Source organism: Mytilus trossulus, chromosome 2 (assembly GCF_036588685.1).
Source record: "Mytilus trossulus isolate FHL-02 chromosome 2, PNRI_Mtr1.1.1.hap1, whole genome shotgun sequence".
Lineage (NCBI taxonomy): Eukaryota > Metazoa > Mollusca > Bivalvia > Mytilida > Mytilidae > Mytilus > Mytilus trossulus.
This window is the reverse complement of record NC_086374.1, coordinates 12,612,854-12,620,638: the sequence shown is the minus strand read 5'-3', so window position 1 is coordinate 12,620,638 and position 7,785 is coordinate 12,612,854. Positions and strand designations below refer to the sequence as shown.

The window sequence follows — 7,785 nt, the reverse complement described above, 5'->3', positions numbered from 1 at the left end:
AAAAATATTTGAATATACATGTACTAAGTGGGGGCCCACTGACTGCTGCTCCAGTCTTGCTTCAGTGAATAATCACTGATTCTCTATTAAACCAACCATTTTTTTCCCTGAAAAGCAGCCCCTTGTCCCCACCTAAATCCGCCTGTGGATCTGTACCATAAAAGCTGGGATTTTCTTAGGGTAAGACCATTTGGGGGAGAGGGTTGCAGATTTCATGTCACTTTTTAGAGGAGCAGAAAATAAATATGCTGGTCCTGGTCTGGCCACCTTCAGTTGGAAATAAATATTCTGAAACTCAAAGTCAAAGACCGTCTCTTCTGATATTTGTGCAAATTAGAAAAAAAATGGCTAAATAAAAAATGCTACTAAGTAAATATCACTATGTTCCCAAAGAAGATCACACTTTTACATACTTATCAGATTCATTTTTTGTTTTTTGTTTGTTTGGCCTCACCTCAATATTTTCGTCTGCACGATTTTTGTCAATCTACGTCATACCGGAAGTGAAACTTACATCAACTCTTGACTTGTGAAGGAATGACCAGTGGGAACGCATCTTGACCAGTTTCCAGTGTTAAATACAGATAGATATGAAAGCATCGTTAAGGAGAACGAAGAAAAGGTACATATAGAGATATTTTATTGCCACTTTTCAATTATTGCATGCACAGGGGCTTGTTTAGTGGGTCAGACAAGGTTGACAGTAAACAGGTAAAACATCGTCTGACCCACTTATACAGTCCGAGATTACTCTGACGTCCAACGGCTGTTTTGCCAGACAAGCTGGGGCTGTGGGACGTCAGAGCTCGTCCCATATCAAAAAGTGGAAATGTCAAAACTGTTTAAATATGGAAACTTAAAGATGGCAGGTAGGTGAAACTCACATAAATGAAAAGATAAATGAAAAATGAACAGATTGATGCCCGATTTATATAATTCATATATATAATTCCAAGGTTGTCAGTCAGCACCAGAAGTAGCTGCGGAACCGTAGCTCTTAGGTCCTTATGTTATTTTTTGACTATTTGCGGACAACATAAGGACCTAAGAGCTACGGTTCTGCAGCTACACCAGAAGCAAATAAGCGCATCTATTTGGGTGGACAAATATCCACTTTTTGATACGGATGAGCTTTGACGTCCCACGGCCCCAGCTTGTCTGGCAAAACAGACGCTGGACGTCAGAGTAATCTCGGACTAGACCCACTAAACAAGCCTCTGTGTTTCATGCAGTTAAAATCCATTTATAACAACTTGCCCCAATGGAAAATCGACCCACTGGTTCACCAACTCATCTAGTCCGAGATTACTTTACTTGTCCAACCTTCTAACACATCGCCCCTCTCTTGAACTTGTTTTCCAACTCGCCCCACTTATGAAAAAGTGAAAAAATGCGATTGCAAATAGGTTTGACAACTCATTACTAAACGGGTTACTTAAGGATTATGTACCCTTGTGTTGATTCAATGTTAAACATATGGAAATTTTATAGAAAATCCACAGCCTTCATCCTTGTACAATGTTGTAATGATTATCTCATATTTGGCAACTTTAGGACTGATAGATTATTGCATGCAGCATGTGCAGTGCTAGCATTTATTTTCTTAAAACAAGTTTATTAAAGTAGTTATTGGTTAAAACAAATGTAAGTCATGTAAATATGGACCAGGGTGCGCTCAACTTTGTGACTCAGCACGAGCGGTTTTGGAATTTACCATGTTTACAGGTTGCTTAAATCTTTTTGCAAAAAAATAAACACAAGGAAATCATAGAAAAGCAAGTGAGTAATCTACATGTATGTTTCAAATTTTATAACAACAATCTCTGTGGATTTTCTATAAAAATCTTGGGCACAAAGTCCTCTTTTTTATGTAAATGCAATGAAACAGTAAATAATAATGCTTAATGCATCAAGTTTCTCCTGGGTATATGTACAAACTGACCTATCTCTAGCATGTCTAGTATGCATTATATCTGTAGTTTTTATACAATTAAAGTTTAAAAAGTTTGTACAAAAAAGGCTACAGAAAGAGTCATACAGTGTAAACCTTAAAAGATTCATCATCACGAACGGACAAAAGTGGCTGTATTCTCTGTTTTACACCTCAAAAACTCTTCTGTGTACATTTGTACACATACTTACCTGTGCAGCTTGGAAAGTTTTACCATGTTTAAGACCTGGCATCCATTAGATATTTGAAAGTTAAATGCATAATATTTTGTGTTTCAAAAAGAATGAAGTTTGAAATATAAAAAAAAAGTGACATGGCATGGTATGATTACCAATGAGACTCTTCTCGGACAAGAGACCAAATGGCACAGAAATTAGAAAGTATAGGTCACTGTAAGGCATTCAACAATGAGAACGAGTGTTCAAGTTTGGTTGCTTCTGCAGACTAGAAATTGATTTATTTGTGCTTACAATGATTTATAGGTTCCTCCTGTAGACCCTTTAACAAAATTTGCTGTTTTCTCCTCCAAATTTACTATCAGTAAAACATTGTACAAGCTATATAAAAAATGTAAAAAGAAGATGTGGTATGATTGCTGTTTAGACAACTGTCCACAAGAGATTAAAATGACACAGACATTAACAACTATAGGTCACCTATTAAAAATCTGGAAAATCTTAAGGCATACATGTATACATGTATATATATTATTACAAACCACACATGCCCTATAACATGTATATAATAGATATATAAATAAAATTAAAATGTGTTTATTTTTTTTAGAAAATTAAAAACTGAAACCCAGCAATTTTATTATTTTGATATTTGATTTCTACTAGGATTCACAAGAAATGAAACATTTGGCAAATTGCCCCAGAACTGGAACGGCATGAAAGGCTAAACATGCTAAAGGAGTAAAATGAAGTTCACAAGAAATAAGAATTCAGACATGTGCTGCAGCTAGAAACACTGAAACAGATATATGACATGTGTACATGGTGTAAGTACAAATGTATTTATCAATAAAAATTATCAGTGTTCCCAAAGTTGGGACTGAAGGTGAAGGTTTACTGCTTATCCTGCTACATTTTTGTACCTTTAATAAATGTTTAGAAGAAAAATTGCTTACTCTTTATCATGTTTATGTTAATAACTTTATAATAAATTTGCTTTGAATAAAGAATCTTGATTTTGTAATTTGCTTTAATTAGTCTCCTACCGATGAAGTTGATGGGGACTTAAGGTTTGCACTCCATCTGTCTGTCTGTCAATTCATCAGTCAGGCAAATCAGTTTTCCACACCTTTTTACTTTGTTCTTGAAGATATTGATTTAATGTTTGTTATAAAGTTTTATCATGACAAGTTAAAGATCAACTTTGAATGGTAGTCCAGAGTTATGGTCCCAAAAAAAATTTTGATATCTACATGATCTATAATATTATTAGTTAGGGTGAAAATACCATGATTACCAAACAATGTTGGGACATTTTTCCTGACGTACATTGTATTAATGCATTACTACTATATGACATGAACAACAAACTACAATATATATGTATAGCAATTGCAAAATTTCTTCTGAACTAGCTTATTCAGTAAAGTGAATGAGTTCCAGCTAGCAAAAACATGTAGTACATGTATGCACTGGAAGTTTTATCCCTGAGATTAATGAAATTGTTTTTGTACATGTACACAAAATATATATTTATTGTGAAAGAAATGAAACTTTTCCACAGAAATATTATAGTATCCTCTTGGTCAAAGTACATGTACATGTATTTATAATAAACATTATTTATACAGGGTTCTCACTAAGGCGAGTCCATGAGTCCTGGACTCATCAAAATCTGTCTGGACTCACCATTTTCAAAACTGGTGAGTCCACAGATGCATCAAGATTGAAATATTTTGTATAAACTGAACACAGTTAAACACAAATATCATCATTTTATAGCAAAAGTTTAAAAGTGATCTGAATTTAAAGTCATTTCATTGCTCTGTTAGGAAATGGAGACTAAAATATTACATTATATTGCAATAAAATATTTTCTTCTTTCTGTTGGACTCATCATTGCTAAAATGACGAGTCCCTGGACTCGCATTCAAAAATCCTTAGCGAGAACCCTGTTTATACATGTACATGTATTGATAAGTAATGCAAAACATTTGTTTCCAATGTCAACAACATACATGCCATATTAGTATGCATGATCACATGAATTAGTAATCATTTTTTTATTTCAGGGGAAATATTTTGCATATAAAATTTAGAGAATGAATCAATTGGGATAGGACATATATCTTATTTACTAGAAAGTGTTTCCTGGCATTCCTGAGGAACTTGAGGGCTGTTTGTTTAAGGTATTAAGACTTAACTATTAAAATATATAGCAGGTATAGATAATGTATATACATGCCCCTTGAAAACATTCATTATATGGAAAATTGCCTTATGAGTGGTCTAATGTGTACAATTCTTACCAGATTTTTGTTAAGCCTGCAACTTTTGTTGCAGAAAGCTTAGCTCGACATAGGGATAGTGATCTGGTGGTGTTGGCAGTGGCAGCTAACTTCTTAAAAGCTTTAAATTTTAGAGGGTGGAAGACTTGGATGCTTCATACTTTGTATATAGATGCCTTATATTATGAAGTTTCCATCAGTCACATGTCCAATGTCCTTGACTTATTTTCATGGTTCAGTGACTACTTGAAAAAAAAGTTAAGATTTTTTTTGTCATGTTAAAATTCTCTCTTATTATATGTAATAGGATATATCTATATTTGGTATGAGTGTAACTTGCAATGGCCTCATGCATGTCAGACAGTTTTCACTTGACCTCACTCCGAGTGCACCTCATATCATGGATCAGTGAACAAGGTTAAGTTTTGGTGGTCAAATCCATATCTCAGATACTATAAGCAATAGGTGTTGTATGTTCAATTTATGGAAGGACTGTATGTTGTACATGTCTAACTGGCAGGTGTCATCTGACCTTGATCCCATTTTCATGGTACAATGGTTATAATTAAGTTTTGTGTTTTGGTCTGTTTTTCTTATACTGTATGCAATAGGTCTACTTTATTTTGTGTATGGAATGATTGTAAGGTGTACATGTCTAGCTGGCAGGTGTCATCTGACCTTGACCTCATTTTCATGGTTCAGTGGTCAAAGTTAAGTTTTTGAATTTTGGTCTGTTTTTCTTATACTGTATGCAATAGGTCTACTATATTTGGTATACAATGGTATATGGAATGATTGTACTTAAAGGTGTACATGTCTAGCTGGCAGGTGTCATCTGACCTTGACCTCATTTTTATGGTTCAGTGGTCAAAGGTAATTTTTGAAGTTTTGCTATTTTTTTTACTGGTATGGTCAACTAATTATATGGTGTATGGAAATATTGTATGAACAATATGTTAGTCGCACAGGTTTTATTTGACCTTGACCTCATTTTCTGGTTCATTGGTAAATGTTAAGTTGTTGTGACAGTTGTAATAAATCTTTATATTTAGGACTAATCTATCAACATAATATCAATTATTTATAGTAAAAACAAAAAATGTAAAAAAACGAGACATTTAAGTGTGTGCACTCTTGTTATGAAATTTGTTAATTTTTATGTCATCCATATCTTAGACAAGTTTGAAAATCATTGCAGATCAAATATTTTTAAAAGAATTGTTTCCTTGAATGTCCCAAATATAAAAAAAAAGATGTGGTATGATTGCCAATGAAACAACCCTCCACAAGAGACCAAATGACAAAGAAATTAACAACTATCATCATGATCATGACTATAGTTAACTGTACAACATTCAACAATAAGCAAAGCCCAAACCACATTGTCAGCTATAAAAGGCCCTGAAATGATAAATGTAAAACAATTCAAATTAGAAAACAAGCCACCTAATTTACAAATGATTTATGTACAAAAAATAACTAAAAAAAAAAAATTTAACACATCAACAAACATTAACCGTTAAATAACAGGCTCCTGACTTGGGACAGGCAGCCGCACAAACATACAGAATGTGTGGGGTGGGTTCAACATGTTAGGGAGATCCAACCCTCCTTCTAACCTGGGACAGTGGTGTTACAGTACAACTATGACAACATAAGAACAAATATTCTATAAAACTCAGTTGAAAAAGGATCAATTCATCAAATGATATAAGCAGTCATACAACACAGAGTAGACGGGCTGAGTACTTGTATATTTATCCAAACAACAACAAAAAAAAACACCAAGTGCACATCTGAGAGTACTCACAGTTACTGTCAGCTAGTTCAAAGCCACTATCATCTAATTAAAATTCATGCATCGACTAATTATCAATCAGTACACATCCAACATCCAATGGATTTAGTGTAAAAAAGTCATAAATAGTCAGAGAAAAATATGACTTTGTGCAATGCTAAGATACAGGTAAAGACAGATTATAGATCTATGAATCTATATGTATATATAACAGTAATATTTAGTTTGCTTTTGATTTACTGATAACAAAATCAATAATTATACCAGGAAAAATAATATTCAATGATCAAAGTTGGTTTCCAATCTCTAACTTTAGTTTTAAATAACTTAACTAAATGTTATGAAACATATACAGAATGCTTATCATATTGACACAAAACATGTGTCAAGATTGATTATTGGTGGTGTCATTTTAACTGTTTAAGAGTTATGCCCTTTACAAATTGAAAAACTGCTAAAATTTCAGTTTCTGTTTTTCTAACCTAAGTTAGCTTCAACCAAAAGTAACGAAACTTGTAAACATTTCTTATTACTGCAAAAAAAAGAGGAAAATTTAATTTGGGTGTTGTCACTTTTAATGATCTAGAATTTAAATGTTTTCTGATTTTTTTACATAGATTAGACTGTTGGTTTTCCCTTTTGAATGGTTTTACACTAGTCATTTTTGGGGTCCTTTATAGCCTACTGTTCTCTGTGAGCTAAGGCTCTATGATGAAGCCCATACTTTGACCTATAATATTTTTTTCTTTTTCAAATTGTGAATTGGAGTGAGAATTGTCTCATTAGCACTCATACCACATCCTTTTGTAATATATCTATATTATGACCCTTTAAAAAATGGAAAAAATGCTGAGTTTTTCCTTTCAGTTCACTAACTTGAGTTTGCCTTCACAAAATGATATAAAACTTATACACCATACTTATAACCACAAAACTCGGATCAAATACAAATTTGGGGAGCATCACATTTACATGCTCTTCAGTTATGTCCCTTTATAACTTTATATGATATTTGTGTCACATGAACACATTCACCATTGAGTTATTGCCCTTGTATTTAAGAGATAAGATATGTGCAACATGGCGTCATTGGAACTCATTTATTGAGTAGTTGCCCTTGTATTTAATAGATAAGATATATGTGAAACATGGGGGACATTGGAACTCATTTATTGAGTTATTGCCCTTGTATTTAATAGATGCATGTAAGATATGTGCAACTCTGTTCTTTTATCGATTTTCAATTTTGCTTTAGTTCAGTTATGCAAAGATACTACAGTGTAATACTATATGTTGGAATACATATCAAGAACAGATAATACACAAGTCTATAAGTAGATATTGTTGTAAATTTTTTTTAAAGCTGAAATTATTATTAAACAAACTCATAGATGCCATGTAAATTAATATTTTATTTCAATCTATATTTACAGATAAGAAAACAACTTCAGCATGCAAGAAAGAAGATCCATGTGTCCATAGTTTGGAATCAAATATTTGACATTAATTTAATTCATTTTTGTTGCTTATACAATTCTATTTATTTGAAAATTAAAGTTGACTAAAACATAA

General features: G+C 32.9%; 1 long non-coding RNA gene across 1 annotated transcript; it reads left to right on the top strand.

The window, feature by feature from the left end:
• The first annotated feature begins 490 nt into the window (after positions 1-490).
• LOC134706518 (uncharacterized) lies at positions 491-7,785 on the top strand. Its single transcript, XR_010105628.1, has 4 exons — positions 491-622; positions 2,794-2,954; positions 4,200-4,316; positions 7,647-7,785. It is a non-coding gene; the product is annotated as an uncharacterized LOC134706518 (long non-coding RNA).